The sequence below is a fragment of the Rosa chinensis genome, chromosome 6 (genome assembly GCF_002994745.2).
Source record: "Rosa chinensis cultivar Old Blush chromosome 6, RchiOBHm-V2, whole genome shotgun sequence".
NCBI classification, from domain to species: Eukaryota; Viridiplantae; Streptophyta; class Magnoliopsida; order Rosales; family Rosaceae; genus Rosa; species Rosa chinensis.
This window is the reverse complement of record NC_037093.1, coordinates 45,927,584-45,947,757: the sequence shown is the minus strand read 5'-3', so window position 1 is coordinate 45,947,757 and position 20,174 is coordinate 45,927,584. Positions and strand designations below refer to the sequence as shown.

The 20,174-nt window shown below is 36.3% G+C and overlaps 1 long non-coding RNA gene across 1 annotated transcript; it reads right to left on the bottom strand.

The window, feature by feature from the left end:
* Window positions 1–1,209: 1,209 nt before the first annotated feature.
* On the bottom strand, window positions 1,210–4,592 carry LOC112174765. The gene is made up of 7 exons (XR_005801092.1): window positions 4,448–4,592; window positions 4,270–4,334; window positions 3,299–3,524; window positions 2,427–2,539; window positions 2,219–2,266; window positions 1,759–1,845; window positions 1,210–1,410 (listed from the first exon to the last, which is right to left on the bottom strand). It is a non-coding gene; the product is annotated as an uncharacterized LOC112174765 (long non-coding RNA).
* Between the last annotated feature and the right edge of the window lie 15,582 nt (window positions 4,593–20,174).

Here is a 20,174-nt window from a genome sequence, read left to right as displayed (position 1 = left end):
TGGTAGATTACTTACCCATTTGAAAAAACAATATATAACTATATTTACATAGAATGAATAATATAAACTTGGAATTAATTTCATCACGGGTGCCCTTATACTTATCAATTTCACTCAATCTTCACCAACTCTTAGCTGTTTTGCCAACTATTGTGATATATATTTTGAAATTTCGTCACTTACGATATAATTTTACATATCACATTCATCATGATACAAGAAAGCCCACTAGAGCTATGTATTCAAATTTCAAAATATTGGACAAAAGAGCTAACGATCGGACAAAGTTGATTAAAAGTGGAGAACACAAAGGTACATTTGATCAAACTATAAGTACAGAAGTACAATTTTTTTTTTGTTTTTTTTTTTTAAGAGAAAATTTCACAAACAGTACACCAAGTAAACACTATGCCAAAAATGTCATCAGACGATAGAGGAGATCTGTCGTCTGATAAAAAAAAATTCTGTTGTCTAGTACGGTGCCGTCTCTTAGGGGTATCAGACGACAGATTTTCTCTGTCGTCTGATTACTTTTCAGACGACAGAAAGTTTTTTGGTCTTCTGTTGTCTGATGAAAATTCAGATGATAGATAAATGTGATGTGATCTGAAAATAAATAACAGTTCCTTGTAATTTATATGATTTAATGCTTATTCCGAAGACAAAAAAATGTGGTTTGAATGCACCAAAGTAGAATATATGAAATCCTATCTGTTGTCTGAATGGACTTATAATAACAGTTTAGTGTTGTTTTATTCAAATTCCAATAACAGTTAACTGTGATTAGCATTCAGTTCAGATTACATTTATCTATCGTCTTTAGTAGCCTACAATAACATTTATCTGTTGTTTGAGTGAACAAGTAACAACATATTTTTTCTTGTTTCTGTTATTCTTAGATATGTCCAACAACATATTTGGATTTCATTTTGTTGTTACATTTTATTTCAAATGACAATTTTCTGTTGTTTGAGTGCACAAGTAACAACATATTTTTTCTTGTTTATGTTATTCTTAGATATGTCCAACAATATATTTTTTCTTGTTTCTTCTGCAAGCTAGAAATAACTAGAGATTGTGCCCGGCCTTTGCTGCGGAAATTAACTTACGAACCAAATCAACACACAGGCAGCAATTGGCAAAGGATAGCTGGAGGTATAAATTTTGAAATGATGCATCCATACAATTCGATGAGTGCAAGACAAATTTTCATCAAAAAATGCACTGTCTAAAAGTATGTGCGCACCTGTTTAATGAAATTATAAATAGAATACGACATTGATTTCATATGGTTAATGAAAATCTAAATAGAATACAACATTGATTTCATGCTGCTGTTGAAAATCTAAACTTCTCTGCAGGAACTCTTCAAAACCTTTCTCTAACTGCTTGTTCAATGGATAAAGATAACTGAGAGAAAATAAAGACGATCAGTATTTTGAGTAATCATGACTAAAATTACAAATTTTTGAAGAGTGGGAACATCTGTTAATTACTAAGCATTGTCTTTTTCTTCAAATGCATAAGCACAGGGGTATTTTCTCATCATTCATATTATCTTAACTTGATCAAATAAATTGAACAGAATTTATAAGCTTTTAACATAGTAACATCAAAATCTAGACATTTGTTTAAAAGGAAATCATTGAAATGAAAAACATAAAAAATGATTGGGACAGAACAACAGATGCAAATTTAATATTGCAGTGAAAATAATATAATTTACAACCTATATCCTATCTTACAAACAATGCTTACCCTTCCATTTTTCTTCTGGACACGTATCCCATCTCTGCTCCAGTTTCTCAATCCTCTTGAGCAAATGTCTGACAGTAGTTGGAAGAGCTACAAAGAGGTTCAAGCAATAGTGTAAGGGCAATAGAGATTAAAGAGAGATGCATAGACTGACAAAAGGCAGAATTTCATTGCATAAGAATAGAACTAACCAATGTATTCTATCACTGATCCCATGATTAGATTCACATATAACTTAATGAAAGATTTGAAATTATCAAAGATAAAAACTATACATTGAAGTAATAAGTACACCAAAAACGGTAAATGAAATCAAATGTGCAAGAAATACAAAATGCAGAGAGATATTGACCCTTGCTATCTTCGAATTTATCGTAATGCAGTCATCTCTAATAACATTTTCTTTTCTAGTAGATATACTTACATAGTATATCTTCTTGTTTTAAGACAACAGACTACTCACCAAGAAGCTACAGCTCGTGATCTGTTCAATAACTTCTTTCAGCCTCTCCTACAGAAAAAAAACAATAGTAAATGGGGTATGAATTATTCTGAATCACTATATTCATATGAAATGCAAATATGGAAGAAAACAATTCTGTAAAATCAAGAAAATTTAAGGAACATTGAAATATACTCATTGTCATTTTATTTAAAGTAGAAGCAATTACCGAGTCAAAATCATCATAAAAGAGGAACAGAATCTCCCATCATATTTTGATGTAGTTCCAAGCCTCCATTGTATGAAAGCAACTTCACAAACCATCCAAGATTCTGAATAAAGCTATTAAAACACCAATGCATATGTTTAGTTAACAAAGTCTTATTCTAGAATCACATGATACTAAATTCATACCATTCAAATACTGAATAGAAAAGCCTACTTCCTAATTCATAAAAGTACATTCTTAATTCGACAAAACAAATTCATAGAAGACACATGACAAATCAGTGTTTGGCCTTTTCTTTACTTTCCTTATTAACCTCATTTCAACAATTAATAGTAAAGAGATTATTCACATGCCAAACTGTTATATGAGAAATTTAAAAGTAAAACCTGACAGTGAAATCTTACTCATCACATGTTTGTACATATATATGTATGTATATGTTTGTACAGTGAAATCAGTGTATATATATGTATGTATATATATGTACATATTTTCATATATAAAACAAACCATAAGAAGTGTTCTCTGAAATAACTCAAATGGCCAAACAAAACAGCAATCAAAGTGACATAGAAATGACAAAGCTAGCCTCTATGATTGTTATGAACACTATCGAAAGCAAGAAAGATGGGCAAGTAACAGATTAAAGAAGAAAGAACGGAAGGAGCCCAGAAGAACTTGAATCAAGAAAATATTCAGATCCTATCTCTTCTTTCAAACAAAACTCAGAACAACCTCTTCTTTCATCTATCCTATCTCTTCCTTTCAAAAACCAATGAAAGGGAAGTCAATACGAAAATTTATGTTTGTGTGTAAAAATGAGAGGAGGAGGAAGAAGAAGTCGCTAGCTTTTTAAGACACCCAGAAATTACCTGAATGAAATAAGCGAAGACGGTTCAAAGCCCACACAGTCATAGTCTGTCTTCTTCTCCTATCCTGAGTCACTTAAATGATGAAAGACAGATAGACATCGCCACCATTCAAAGAAAAGAAAACAGATAGACAGATTTGATGAAAGATTACCTTGTTCCTGCACTTGAAATCAAGAAACTCACACACAGCCGTTGCTTTCTCTGCATCAGTGGCTTGCTCTATGACCTGACAATTGAATTACCAAAAAAAAAAATTAGACATCTTTGTTGGGGTTCATACCATAGACTAACTTCATATGGAGACTATCTTCATGTTCATGAGTATACAAAAACTACAAAAACCCATAACAATTCAAGACCAACAACGTTGGTCTCATTGAATCTGAGACCTAAATAAAATTTCTCAAGTAATGTCTATTCCATATGAAGTTAATATATATATATATATATATATATATATTGTTTCAATAATGGTTTCTTATCAAAAGCAAAAAAAAAAACACACACACACACACACTCACTGATAGCAGCCCAGCATAGAGATTCTGGGAATAAGACTAAGAGAAGAGATGTGGGGTGATGGACTCACTGGGTCCAGATGAAAACAGCGATGATCCCACCATTACATCCCCATACTTCGTCATCATGATCATCATATAACACCAAAATTGATAAAAGTTCTCAAGTTACCAAAATTCATAAAACCATTCCATTCAAATACCTACATCTCTAACCCCAGCACAAACAAAACTAAAAGAAGAAGAACATAACAGTCAAAATACGAATTTCCAAACCTGCAATCCCTACTTGATAAGAACAGTGTCAGCTAGAAACAAAGAGCACTCTTGGTTCTTTGAGTTATAAGGGCATCCCGATAATGAATATCAACCACACAAGAAAATGACTAAGGGAATCTTGATAATGAATATATTGCTACCTAGCTAGCTAATAAAGTGGAACATAAAAGCAACCTGTAACATCATCTTTCTCATATTTGATGAACTTTTGGAGTTTGCCATACTTGAGTGCCCAGTTCCTATAAACATGCAATATAGCGTCAGAACACAGAAAGAGAGGATAATTTAACAAGAAACAATAAAGGAGAATATGAATATCAAAACACAAGTTAAAAGGACCAACTAGTAGTACCCATCCCAAATCAGTTTCTCTTTCTTCTCTCTTCAATCCCCGTCTGAAAGCAAAGAAATCTAGAACTATGTAGTACCCTCCCCAAATCAGTTTCTCGATGGGAACCCAAAATCCAAAAAGAAAAGGAGTCAAAGGCAAAACGGTGGAAGGGATAGAATTTAGGCTAGGTGGGCTTCTAGGTTTCAAACACGTCATCTCAACACCCATTGATGCTAAGCAAGCAAACATAGAGTTAATTTAATTAACAATCTCTATCAATAACAATGAATAAAGAGAACAAGATAAAGTTACCCAACTGACAAGATAAAAGAACTCATTCTAAAAACAACCTTAGGTAAAGAAAAAATGAAATAAAAGAAGATAAAAATTGAAGAAAAAAAAAATCAGTTTCAGGATTTCACATCCATTAAGTGGTCTTTCACTGCCATCACAAGATAGAAGGGGAGAATAACCTTTTTGTTCAAGTAGTTCTCAAAGATGGGAAATAGCAAGGACACATTATCTCTTCCGTGCTTATCAATAATCATAATGCCAGCATTAATCAATCTCCCCCGAACATCAGCATTAGGATCTGCCTGCAGATTAAGAAGCATTGATAAAAAAGTTAAGTACAATCAAATTTTCATGTCCCTTCTTAAAATTGAGGACTCAAATATCTCATGTCACGGACAGTACAGTTCATATTTAGAAGAATGGCATCGGAAATCTTACCAATGCTCTTGAAATCAAAAAGGTCATAACAAAAGGAAGGTCTTTTGTTCTCAGTACATCAGGAGAAGAATGCAATGCCAAAGCTACACCCTGCCGGCCTAGCCAACCAGCATCAACATTATTCCCAGTCAAACCAGCATCACGGATATACAGGGAGAATAAAGTAGAAAGGGATTCTTGGGTTATAAGAAAACTATTTTCAGGCACCTATTTGAAATAAAAGAACTAATAAAAAAAAATCAAATAGGTTAAGTTCAAATCTACAAACCTGTATAGAATCAGGATTTTCGTTCAAAGCAGCAGCTAATGCCTCTGCAGTAGCAAAACGGACAGTATAATGGATATGAGAAAGTGCTTTGAAAAGGCCTGAATAGTCAGTCCCAAAGTCATGTCCATAGCGATCCCACAAATCCTCTGCAACTTCTGCAATTGACTGACAAAAGCATCAAGCAAACAAAGTGAATGAGCTATCTATATAAGATAAATGGGGCCAAGTAGGAAAAGACTTCATGGCAAGGCAATAAAATATAATGTCTTTTGTTGACAACTTGTATCACTTCCATTAGCTAAAAAAGTAAACCATGTTTAAGCATCATCCTTGCTAAAATCAGCAAAATCAGAAAATGACTAGCCATTTGATTACCATTATCTATGCACAATGTAGATTACCAAACTATTCCAATTTAGCTAGCTGATCTTGCAGGAATGATCCTTGACCTATATGTGCAACGTAAAAGAAAAAATATATGTGCAAACACCACACACTTTAGAAAAGTAATTAGTCAACCAAACCTTTTCTGGGTCATGTAAAGCAATCAAAATACTTGTAACAACCTCAACATTCTGAATAAGAGACCGACTAGCAACAGTAGGAATGCATTTGACAGCAGTTAGACAAGCCATCTTTTGCATAAACCCTGTATAAAGCCTGAAGAAACACATCTTCGGATAAGTACTCTGAAAGCACATCAAAGAGGCATTTCAAGTACAATGGAAAGAGCATACCGGTGCAACTTCATCTGGCTGCAGACCAAGACACAACTCATTCAACGCAGGTTCAATAGAGGATTGATAAGCTTGTACAATACCAAGAACATGATAAAGAACCGGTTAAAAAAAGTGAAATAAATGAGACAAAATAAATGACAATAACAATAAAATAAAAAAACTAATGGAAAGAGACTAATGTCAACGAGTGTCGTAAGGAAGAAATAAGTAACTGAAATCATTCGAAGCCTAGGGAGGGGTAATAGGGGGTCTATGTGCAAGTAAATAATCTGAAGCACATTATCATGAAGCCCGGTCTTCTTAGAGCTTAAAAGAATTCGCTGCATTATCTGACAGAAAAAATCATATAGATATTAGCAAAAGAGAAGTGCCATTGAGCTGAATCTATCTTGTGGGAAAGTAGGAAAACTTACAGGGAAGACAAAGTGAAGGAATCAACAGGAAGAGGTCCCGATTTACAAGATGCAAAAATGGTATTAATAATTCACTCAAATAGACTCAAAGACGATCTATCATCAGCTTCCCCTTGGCCAACGAATGAAATCATATCCAACAGAAGACGATCTTCTTCAGTCCCTAAATAAACAGATCGATTCACTCAATTGAAATTTGGGATTGAAACCCTAGAAACATAAACAGACTGAAATTTACTAATTCAAAGAATTTCTTGTTGAATTGAAGAAGAAGGATGAGAAATTATAGTGCGAAACTAACCTGCATGGCTCGGGTTAGAGCTCTAAGTCAGTCCGTGAGACCGTGAGGATTTGGAGGTTGTCTTCAAAGTTCTGTGCCCTGCGCTCAGAGCAATTGAAAGCGATGTAGCTGCGGAAGGGGTGGTAGAGATCGATTTGGGTGGCTGGTCTTCTTCTCGAAGATGGCAAGGAAGGAGGAGGATGGCGTCGGCTTCATTAAGCGTTATCAAATTTGATCAGAAAATCGAGGAGCATAAAAGATGAACAAGGACTCTCAGATCTGAAAGAAGGCCGACTAAGAATAGTAGCTTAGGTTTGGGTAAGGATTCTCATATCTGAAAGAAGGCTGACTAAGAACGGTGGCTTAGGTATTGTTGCTACGCTTTCCTTCCTCGATAGCTTGGATGCGCATGAGCTTTCGAGTTTTTGGTTGCTGGTGAAAGAGGGGATAGAAACTTAGACAGGGCTTATGGTTGCTGAGACTAGCTAAGAGCAAGTGGGTATTGTCGAGGGTTTTGTGTGCCAAAAAAGAGTTTAAAAAAAAGAAGTCAAACACAGCTTACTCAGACAACACAAATAAGAAATTGTGTTGTCTGAATATCACTAGTCAGCCTGGGTTTTGAGATTTTGAGAGGGAAAGTACTTCAACTACTTGGAGGGAATTACTTTGGGTTTGATATGAAAAATTTCAATCTTTTACAACAACATATATATGTTGTCTGAATATGAACATATATTGAAAATGAAACAAGTATTGTTTTTCAGTGTATTCAGACAACACATTTAATTTATCTGTCGTCTGAAAAACTCAGACAAAAGAAAATCAGCTTTCTGTTGTCTGATGTTTGTCGTCTGATGACATTTTTGGCATAGTGAAAGGCCACTAATAATTCTTATACATAAAGTTCCAAACCGATCATTTTGGTACACGGACTCTCAAGCCCGACCCACTATGTAAACACGACGTCAATGACGCTGTTAACTCTAATGCCATTATGCATTTGTCAAAGGGTAATTTAGTACTCTCACATTCTGGCCCCTTTTTTTGGTTTAAAAAAAAAATTTCTCCTGATCTCCTCTGACTCTCTCTCCCTCTCTCTTTCTCCCCCCACATACCCAAACCCAGAAACCTCGACCCCGGCAACCACCGCATCTCCTCCACTTTCCAAATCCATACCTACCAAACTAAAACCCCACTTCTAATCCCATCAAAACCCTAATTCTAATCCCAGCCCCATCCCTACCACCGATCACCACCACAATCCCTACGCCCATCTCCGAATCCACCACATCTGCCTCCGTCAGCCCAACAGTTCTCACTCCTTGCCTGGCCTTCAACCATCCTTCTCCGTCACCGGAAACTGATTCCACTCTGGCTTCCAGGGCCGGATCCGGCTATACACCAGGTTTTACATCCCGTATGACCAGCATATTCTCTCCTCTTATTCTTTGAGCAAAGCTTCGGTGCTCTCTTCCCGCACTCTCATCACAACCTCTTACGATTTTCTAGCAAATTGAGATGTAAAGCGAGAGAGAGAATCGTAGAGATGAAGGTGAGGAGAGAAAAATTGGGTCTGAGAAGATGGGTATGCGTGTGATTGATTGGTTTTGATGAAGAAGAAGAAAGATTCAATTGGAATTGGAATTGGGTTTTTGGATGATGAGCTACGAGATGGATTACGATCTAGTCAGTCGAGGTCTTGGGCGGTTTGGTGGAGGAGCAAGTCGGGTTCTGGTCGGGGAGGACTTGAAGAGGCAGTGAGAACCTGGAGTTGTTGTTGTTGTTGTTATAGTTGTAGTTGTTGTTGAACACCGGGATTAGGATTATGGTAATGGTTGTTGATTCAGTAGAGGTGAAAAGCTGTGGATTGATTAGGTTGGAATTGCAGAGGTGATCGGGATTGGGAGGGAGGAAGAGAGATGGGTGCCCATAGTGAGAGAGAGAGAGAGAGAGAGCTCGGTGCCTAGAGAAAGAAAGCCGGGTGCTCAGAGTAAAAAATTGAAAAGACCATAATACCCCTCAAATTAATGGCGTCATTGACGTCGTGTCTACATAGTGGGTCGGGCTCAAGAGTCCGTGTACCAAAATGATCGGTTTGGAACTTTATGTATAAGAATTATTAGTGGCCTTTACTTGGTGTACTGTTTGTGAAATTTTCCATTTTTTTAAATACAGGCCAGTTCGGTTGCCCTCAAACTTTGATTAAGGAAATTGTAGAATACCTTGGGCGGGGACATATCACCTAAACCCCATATTACAATCAACGCCAAGAGAATATCCTGAATAATAACTGGAGCCTCGACTATAGCTATGTATTCAAACATACATCAACTAGCAAAAAGTGTAATACCAATAACTCCCTTTACTTGACAATAACGGTGACATATCAGAAAGCTAATGCAATGTTGTAAAACCGTTAATCTAGCTTTTCCAATATGTTGACAAGCATAGATTAATCCAATGACAATTGATGAAGGTGCGTCATCTCTTCAAGGAAAAACAAGGCACATGAGGTGCCCAAACCAGCACAAGGCCACATAGACTCAACCAAAACTTGGTAGGTAATTATTAACCATAAGAAATATTAAAACAAGAAGACAAACTAAAAACATGGGATAAGCCCAGTTTATGAGCCCAGGCCCAACATCCGTTCATGATAGCAAAGGGACTGCACCAACCTACTAATACAGCCCAACCCATTCCTTGCACCAACACCACCGCCACCACAGCACCACCTCGGACTCACCCCTCCAATAGTCATAGATAAAAGTGAATTCGTCACACATAAGATTACACTTGCATATGTCTGATCGCTCAAAAACACAAAATAATGATAAAGAGTACATAGCAATAATTACAAAAAATCAACCCTATACCCAATCTTAACTATATGGTTACAAAAACTCCTAAACAAAGCCATATGTGCCACCTTCATAGGACCAGGATGGGTGCGTATGGTTAAAAGACTAAGACAAAAATGAATAAACTAGTGGAACTCCTAGGTCCAAATTCAATAAGTGACAAACTTCAAGACCAAAGACGAAACCTTAACCACCCTAACCAATATCCAGTAGTAGGGGTCATCATGGGTCGGGCTAGGGCCAGCCCTACCCTAAATTTTAGGGCTTACGGTCGGGCAGGGCCGGACCTAGTCAAAGTCAACAAAATTTAGGGTCGGTAGGGTCTGCCGAGGCTTAAATATGCTAATTCTTACCTGCCTGAACGGCCCAAGCCACTAGGGCCGGCCTTCCGAATAGGGCCGAAATGGGCCTTAATTTGTTTAACAAAAAGAAATACATTATTTTTATTTTTTTATCTCAAAATGTGTTTCAATGGTTATATAGGTAATACAAAACTCACTTTTTTTGTTGATCATATATATATATATATATTGGAATTAACTTATAAGTTATAACATTTATAAATATTAGTCTCTAAATCTCTCAAAATTAATTATTGTTTAACAAAGGAAACAAAAATGAAAGAAAATAAAGTTTAGGAAATCAATTACAAAAAAGAGATAAGTTGTATGTTATAGAAAAAAGAGAAAAGAGAAAAGAGAAATATATTTAAAAAATAGAAAATTATTAGGGCTTAATTGGGCGTGCTTAAATGGCCGGGCTAGACTTGGCCCTAACGGGCCGGGCTTTATTTGCACGGCCCATACCCTACCCTATTTGAAAAAGGGTCAGGCCGGGCCGTCCTAATGCAAGGGCCTGGTCGGGCTGGGTGGGCTTAGGGCCGAAGGGCTAAATGATTACCCCTATCCAATAGCCATCAACACTGTTTGAAGTCGTCATATGTGACTAATTATTATCTTGCCAAAAACTTTACCAAATGTCAGTTTTATCCAAAAATGACTAAATTTAGTTTACTATCCTGAACTTTTTGACCCAAAATCTCTCTCTCTCTCTCTCTCTCTCTCTCTCTCTCTCTCTCTCTCTCTCTCTCTCTCTCTCACTCACTCACTCACTCTCTCTCCCCCCATCTAGTTTCTGTGGTTGATCTCAGTTGCATAGATGGTTTGAGATCTTTGATTCTTGATTTTGTATTCGGAATAAAGAAGTTGGTTGCTTTTTGATCAAAACCCTAATCAACCCCTCCCAAGTTCTCATTATCTCGTCGAATCGTGAAATTGATTGCAACTTTCTTTGCAGCGGCGCAAGTGACGCTACTGCATTCTATTTGTTCCTGGGTTGCTACTTGGATGGCCAAGTTTTTGCCTGGCTTGGTTTAAGCCTACTAAGTTTGCTTTCAATTTCTTCATTGGGCCTTTATTGTTTTTTGTTTTTTTTTCATGTTTGTTTGTCTTAATAGTTTAGTTGGGTCATCCTTCTATGTAATGTTTATTGTTTTTCTTAGTTGATAATTTTTTTTCTTGGTATAGATAACTGAGATGATAATTGGGATGTTGTTGGGTAAAGTTTTATTTTCTGATATTTTAATTTTTTTTTTTTGTTAATACCCCCATAATTAGGGATGGCAATGGGGAAGGTAGGGTAAGGGGATTAAATTACCATCTCCATACCTGACTTCATTCCCCATCCCCTTACCCGCCCCAATTCTCGTAATAAGAAACTGGGGATTCCCCGTCCCCGTCCCCATTGGGGATTAGGTCCACGTACCCGCCCCAATCCCCGTTAACAATATTACTAATTTATTATATAAAAATTCATATAAATAATTATTGATTGTAAACTATGAAATTAAAATCAAACATCAACATAAAATAAATTCTTTATTTCAATCAAACAAAAACAAATATAAGTTTCGCTTAAAAAAGAACAATAAAAGTCAGCATTCGACAAAAAAATTCCATAATCAACTGTTTAGTGTAACCTAACAACTTACTCATTCACTCCAACAAGGTGAATTGAATAATATCAAAAATATATTGACATAATTTAAGTATGTAAACTTACTTTAAATATTGACAAAAAGATGAAGTTTACATAGATATATTTACAAATAATATCAAAAATATATAATATATATATATATATATATTTTTAGATAATTCTTATTGGGTGGGTATGGGGATGAGAATCAAAATACCATCCCCACTCCGTACCCGATTTCAGAATTTGAATACTAGGGATCCCCATCCCCGTTACCTGATTTCCCCCAAATTTGTCCCCATTAGGGTCGAATACCCGATGGGTACCTTACCCTATGGAGATTATTGCCATCCCTACCCATAATAACATGAAAAATACCTCAATCTGATGCTTAGGCAAGGAGTCATTAAAGTCCAACACTCAATTATATAAAGAGAGAGCTGGGCTTCGTCTATCACGTAAGTAAAAAGGGTTATGATCTCATAAGGAGCTAATAGTAATAAAATTCATACAATTATGTTTTCCATCTTCGGTTGCAGATTGATAGAAGCAACAAAGTAAATATGACAACCCTTTTTACTTTGTTCATTGAAAATGTGTAAACAATAGAACTAACATAGTGTCAATCAAATGGTTAAACGCTTTTCGATTTAGTTAATTTATTATAGAGTTCATATGTGTATATGTAGCTAGAGAATGACTGGTTCAGATTATTAAACTACTTGCTCAAAAAGTGAGGGTTCTGGAATTTCAAGTTTGAATAGGTTCTCTTTAGAACCTTACTTTATTGATATTATTCACTTATTTTCACCTCTAGACTTAGACTCAGATCAAGAAAACTTAAATTTATAAATTTATTCAAGTGGATTATTTTCATCTTCTAAAAAAAAAGAAAAAAAAAAGCGGATTATTTTCATATAAAATGCAAGTTTTTTTATTTATTATTATTAAAAAAAAATAAACTTATGTTAATTACAGTTTTCTGGCCGACCTATTTTGTTATCGAAGAAAAATAAGATTTCATTTCTTCTTAAAGAGTTTTATCACAACAATCATTGATGGATTGCAACAAAAAGAAGAAGAAGAGTTTTATCACAAAGCCGCTCTTTGGAATAGGGTAGCCTAAGACCAGAAAAGGTCATCTACGAAAGCTTGCGCGTTCGACGACAACCCGATGTCCGTGAAGGTCTCTGGCCTCGCTGACGTTAGTGGTCTGCTGCCGGACGGGTGTTTTTGGGTGATAGTACTCTGTGGTGGCTCAGATTGGAAGTCTTGTGCTCGATTGTTTTGACATGATTGATCAACGTCGGACTCCAGTGTGACTTCTGAGGCATGGTGGTCGTCAATACAGTGTCTAGGTTCTCAGCCTTCATCAACTCCTTGTGCTTCACTGACTCTGGTTGGTTTTGTGGCGTCTCGTTGATAGGTTGGTTGACGGAGTCCTAGGGAGTTGTGGCTGGGCCTGAAATTTGGATCAATTTTTGTTGGGCCTTGGGTTTGGGCTTTCCTTGCTGGGTATCACTGGGCTTAGACTATTTGAATTAGGTTTTTATTTTATTTTTTAGGGAACTATGCTTGTTAATTTTTAATGAGTGCTAATTAGTTGTAGTTTTTACTTTGCCTATTTGCTAGTTCTAGCTGATAGGTTCGCTTTATTAAGTGAGCACTAATTGTATACTGAATGGTTTATAGGTACTATGTACCATCGTGGTACCCCCACAACCTTTTGTTTGTGTCGCAATTGGTTAATGACAGCGGATGAGTATGTAATGACTATTCTGGCTTGAGTAATGACAATCATTAATGAGTTGATCAAAAAAAAGTTTTATCACAATATATAAAGGGGAGTGAAATTTGCACCCCCCTTATTACAATCTGCACCCCCTTTCTAATTTTTTAACATTTTCTGATGCCCTCTTACATGTGTTTCCCATATTACCCTTCTTCTCCAACCAACTCAAAGTTGCATCTCATCCTCTCAAACCTGCTTTGCAAAGAGAGAACAGACTAGTTGAAGAGCCAAAGCTTCTGCAGCAATCGGAGAGGGGGCCAAAGCATTAGAAGCACAGTGACACAGACCGATCGCCAAGCACAGTGAACGACGACGACGGCCGAAACAATCAAAACACCCATCCATCAAAACTGAAAACCAATTATACCAATAATTTTCCCAACTTGTTTTCATTTGATATCAGAACTTTCATTTAATTTCTTTTCCTTCGATTTCTCAGCATCCAAACAAAATAGTTATCTTCACAACCAAAGACCTTCAAAAATCCCGACTCACTTTCAAAAACAAAACAAAATTAAACTGCATTTACCGTAAAAATTACTAACTCAGCTTCCAGGAAACAAAATTTATTGCAACCACCGACATGGAAATTATTCCACAAAATATTCTGAATAAGTTAACAAGCTAATGCTTAATGCTTCATATTTCTTGATGGGTGTGTTGAAGTGTATAGGGAAAACAAAACAGAGTAAGAGATGCCTCATTTTCTATGAACGCAATCCGCTTTCCATGTTGAGATGTTAGTATATGATTGAGCAATGTAGTCTGCAACATCATAAACAACAAAACTGATCAAAACCCAGATTGAAAAAAGACAATGAGAAGCAGAGAAACCAAACCCCACCTTTCCGGAACCGAGAAAGCCGGTGATAATGGTCGCCGGAACACGGGTATCGAGACCCAAGCTCGGATTCTCGTCAAGATTGTAGCTTGAGGCAGAGACCATGCTCCTGGAATACCCAGGATGAGGGTTCTTGGCATGGTGGGAATTGAATTGTCGGGAAACGAGGGAGCATAGGCTTTGGAGGAATTGAGAGGAGGATGAGGAATCGTGGATAGGAGGATGAAGGAAGTGATTGAAATTCTTGAGGGATATTCTTGAGAGTAGGATTCTCGCAGTCGTCGTCGATTCTTCCTCCACAGTCGACAATTGAACGAACTACCACCAGAAGTGTGACGGCGACGTTGAGAAGAAGAGAACCGTGCCTGTGCGCCGTAGTGGGGGGCCGGACGCCGGAGTTGCCGGAACTTGCCCAGAAACCGTCAAAGGATCGTGAACTTCGGGCCTTCGACTCTCTCTCTACAACCAGTGCATGGATGATCCGAGACCACCAACAGGTCGATGATGAAGAGACGCTTCGATTGATGGTGGTCCTCTGTCGTGTCGTGGACGGATGGCGAAGATGGAATCGGGTCGCTTGTAGGAGCACTCGGGTCAACGATCCGTCGCGGCAGCGTCTGTCTTTTGCAGCTGAGTAGGAATCTCTCTGTCGCAGGCCAGCTTTAGTGACTCGGCTTGGTGTCCATCGCCGGAGACTAGAGTAGGAGATAGAGAGGGAGGGAGGGAGGAGTGAGAGTTTTGAGACACAGAGATAGAGAGGGAGAGACTGAGGAAAAATGGTTGGAGAAGAAAGGTAATATGGGAAACACATGTAAGATGGCATCAGAAAATGTTAAAAAATTAGGAAGGGGGTGCAGATTGTAATAAGGGGGGTGCAAATTTCACTCCCCTATATAAACAAACATTATTAACATTTCATCAAGGAAGCCTTTGGGTTTATCTTAGGTTTAGGAAGCTTTTGGATTCCCCTTGACAAAGTCAAAAAAAAAAAAAAACAAAAATCGTCAAACAAATTAAAAACAAAAGAAGAGAATTTTTCAAACAATGCATGAACTAAAAGTCACTGTGAATTAACGTTCTTCACTTTACACTAATTACACTTTGGTCCCTGAACTATAAAACCTGACCCACTTTTGGTATACGCCGTCAATAACTCCGTTAGTTGGCATGCCACCTGGCATATTTTCAAGGGTAAAGTTGTCACTTGACTATCCACCTTTAGAAAGTCAATTTTTTTTAATAAAAAGAAAAAGAAAATTGGTGTTGCAATCTTGACCGTAGATCCACCCTTGAAAAGTCTTTTTTTCTTTTAAATAAAAAAGAAAAGAAAATCTCTTGGGGTTGGTTTTCTGGGTCGGGAAACCATGGATCGAAGATGAGAAGGTGAAGAAATCCACATTTGAACAGTAAAAAAAGGGCTTGTGCAGGGTGGTGAGGGTGAAATGGACGTGACTGGCCCCAGATGTTTTCGAAGATGTCGACAAGGTACTTGACCCGGAAGGCGATTACGTAAATGCTGATGGAGGAGTTGGAGGACTTGGAATTGGAATCGGAATAGAAAGAAAGAGAGATGGAGTGGATGATGGTGTGGTGGATGGAGGAGAGATTGTAGGAGGAGTGCTTCATGAGGACGATGGAGTTAGCGGGGTAGATGAGGTCCGTCGCCAACCCAAACCCGAAGTCGCCATCGCCGCCGCGAGTTCAAGGGTCGAGTCCGTTCACGGTAGCGGGGAAGAGCAGAATCAAAGCGGTGAGGATCAAGGCGGTTCCGGTGTGAAATTAGCTTACCGGCCTTCTGAAATTCTGGCTTATTGAATAATTAAGGAGAGTCCTCTTCTCCTACATCTGTGTTGATTGCAGCGGGGGCTGGGATCAACAATCCCAGTCCAATCACACCTTGTTTTTGCAATTTTTTGTGTTTAAGCAAATGTGCACAAGAAGAAGAAGGTGTATGGAATTTGGAATTTGGGTTTTGGGGTGAATTTGCTTGATCAGGAGTTCCATGGATGGAGGATGAGCACAAGCTATTTCTGCTTGGATTGGAGTTGAGATTAAGAGAGACCAAGTGTTCTTGGTTCTGCATTTCTCTCTTTCATTCTTAATTCTCATTTGTTCTTTGGTTTGTTGATTGCAATTCAATTCTTTTCTAATTAAATCTTGTTTGTCGAATTCATGAAATATATATGGCTTAATAGGTAGTTCTGTTGAGGAGATTGACTTGGGATATAAGATCAAAATCATCAAATAGGTGTTAATTTTGGGCTGGTTAATTTTATATTTCTTTGGTTTGAATTCCTGTTTTGTTTTCTGGGTTGCTGCTGCTGGTATGGCGTGGATGTGGGGAGAGAGAGAGAGAGGGAGAGAGAGAGAGGGAGGGAGAGGGAGAGAGAGAGAGAGTACCAAACTACCCTTTAAAAATTGAATAATGACATAAGGTTAACAGTGACATTTAGTTCATATACCAAAATGTAATTAGTGTAAAGTGAGGAATGTTAATTCACAGTGACATTTAGTTCATATACTGTTCAAAAAATTCTCCCAAACAAAAATCTCATTTTGTTATAAATATTATATAAATGTGCATGGTTGTCCACTGTAAATACTCATTAGTTATGTCCTTATGATGTAAACACTACTCCTATATAGAGGGGTCTAATGAGAATGAAATAGACATTTCTACCTTCTCCATACTCTGTTTCTCTCTTCTATCTCTATATTTTTCTCTAGTTTATAACACATTATCAGCACAAATTTGCTCTTATTTTTCTTCTTCTTCTTCTTTGAACTCCATGATGATCCGCAAGCCTTATGGTGCAACATAATTGCTTATGACCAAGGCTAATGATCTATGAGTTTTTCTTCTTTCTCTCCTAGATGAATATCAATTTTCTTTATGCGATCATTTACATATATTTGTATGTATCTTTTATATAATATAATCGTTGAAAATTTATATTTCATGTACGACAATGAGAACTACATGTTCCATTGCTCAAAACTCGAGTCCTCTAATCGAGTAGTCTTAGAACCTATGGTTCTATAGACATCACACGAATGTTTTTCTCGTGTGTTCCCTATGGGATCCATTGTTCATATTTATGAACTCTTCGAAATCTTTGTTTCGTATATGAATTTTTCATAGAACGCACTGTTCTAATAATTATGGATCCTAATATCTCTCATCTTTTCTCTTTGTAGAAAGATGACGCATCTAACAAAATTGGACTATGATCCTCTTAAAATTTCTGGCAAGAACTATTTGATGCTGAAATTCACCTTATGGCTAAAAACCTTGGAAATTAATGCCATCAAAGTTGACAATAAGTCATCTGTGCAAGATCCCGCCAAGCCTATGATTTTCTTGCGTTATCATCTTGATAAAATCCTAAAAGATGATTACCTTACGGTGAAAGATCCACTTGAGATTTGGCAAGCATTGGCTGATCGATTTGCTCACCAGAAAACCATTGTTCTATCTAGAGCACGATATGAATGGACGCATTTTGCGCCTTCATAACTTTAAATCTGTCACTGATTTTCAATTCCGCTAAACATATGATTACCTCCCAACTAAAATTATGTGGAGAATCTGTCAGTGAAGATAACAAGCTCAAAGTCCTGATTTTTTTGTGGACAATGGAAAACATATTGATTACATGATTAGCGGCGGTTTTCTTAACACCGATAAATTTTAAGCCTATGTTTAGGCGTTTTTTTTGTCTCTATTTATTTTGTTTAGTCATTTTAAGCCTATGTTTTGGCACTGATTAAATGTAATTATATTATATTATCATTTTCTGTTTAATCATATTTATTATGTTTAAATTACCTTTATTACAAATCTTTCATAACTGAATTTGTCATGAGTATTTGTTGCAAGAGCTACAATTATCATGATAATATTTTTAATTGCCATTATCTTGTAGTTATTGTTATTAATAACTCATTTTATTATCAATTTTATTACCATTCTCCGGTAATTATTGGTAAGTAATTCATCCTATTACCATTATTCGATACTCACCATAGTTATTTATTTTATGCGATCATAATGAACATTTATTACTTATGATTATATCTACCTCATATGATTATGCCGTTTGTGAAAAATAACAAAATTATTTTCCATAATTGGGGATTGAACTTAGGTCTTTTTGGATGCGAACCAAATATCCTAACCAATTACACTACAACAAATTTTTGATTATTTTGTTATAATGTTATATTAACGCTTATTTCAATTACTGACTCTAAACGAATCTGCCTCTATTTTGGCATATGGTACTCACCAATTGATATCAACAATATTAATTATATTTCCTATAGAATCGAGGTATGTATTTTTATTAGTTTGACTACTTCAATTTGATTTCCTCTTATTATTTGATATAACATTATCAATTTACAATGAGATCGAAACTACATGTTTCTTGATCCAATTATATGAGGACTTAAAATTCTTCCACTAATTGTTATACAATCAAATAGATCGAAACCTCTTGTTTCTTGAATTCCAATTATGTCAGGACATTTGTCCCTTCTCTTTATGAGTACATGTGAACCTCTGTTCACTCCACTTTTAGAACATGCTTCTAATTGTAAAAACTCAAACCAAATGTTTTGAGTATGAGGGCTATGGTCCCTAAATCTATTATTATTGGAGTATATGCTTATACCCATATGGACTATTGTCCCAAACTCGAAATTTGAGTATATCATTTTGACATTTTTCAGTGTCAAACAATAATATGAACCACGTGTTCATTAATAAATTCATTTTGAACCATGAATGTTCATGATAAATATAATGACAAACATAATTGTCTTGCATGCATATAATGCAACTATGGACATGATCCATTGCAATTGTTGATAATTTTTCACAAATGATGTTTCCAAAAGCTAAGGTAACAATCATCTCAAGAGCTGCAGATCTTGATTGATGGCCGACTCCAACTGATCGAGCTCATATTATGTTACATATATGGAATTACCATTGCATATATTGGTGATGAAATTTCCACTAACTTTATGTTGTATTAATCAACTATGAGTATACTATTGTATACTGTATCATGAATTAAAAATTTCATTGAGCCAAATAAATTTATTTTGGCGTGACTAATGTGTCATTATTATGTCATGTAGACTCATCTACATACATACTCTACATTGTTGTTTAATACAACAATAATTGCAAACTTTCCTAACGAGGACATTATAATTTATTGCATATCTGCGAGTTGTCACTTTAATAAGACAATTCTCCCGTCATTAGGGGGAGAAATATTATGAAAAACGATATGAATTGGTGTGTGATATTTATCCACCATGTCTTATTATTATCTTAAGAAAAAGTCTCAATCAATTATGAGAAATTGACACTTATTAAAGACAAGTTTTTGACCTAAAAATTGGTTTGGGCTCGCCACACACCAATGAATTTCCAATCCAAATTTTTTTGCATGCATATTTTGCTAATGGTCAAACAAGATGGTCTTCCCGCCGTTAGAGGGAGGAAACACTATTGTAACGGCGTGCATTATGTGGGATATATCCACAAAGTCCAATGTTTTAATCTCCCTATAAGGGAAGATTATACAAGCCCTATAACACTCTTTATGAGGTTATACAAAGATCCACATTCTTGAATTAATTTGTCCTTGAGAGACAACAAATTCTAAAAGAGGCATGGGTACCTGATATCAACAACGCTTATTATAGCTAATGCATGCATATATTTTGAATGTGTGATAGATCTCTAATTGATGATCATTGATGATATCTCATCTGTGTTGCAACTAAATATCATCAAGGGCTATATACTACCACGTTTCATTGTGT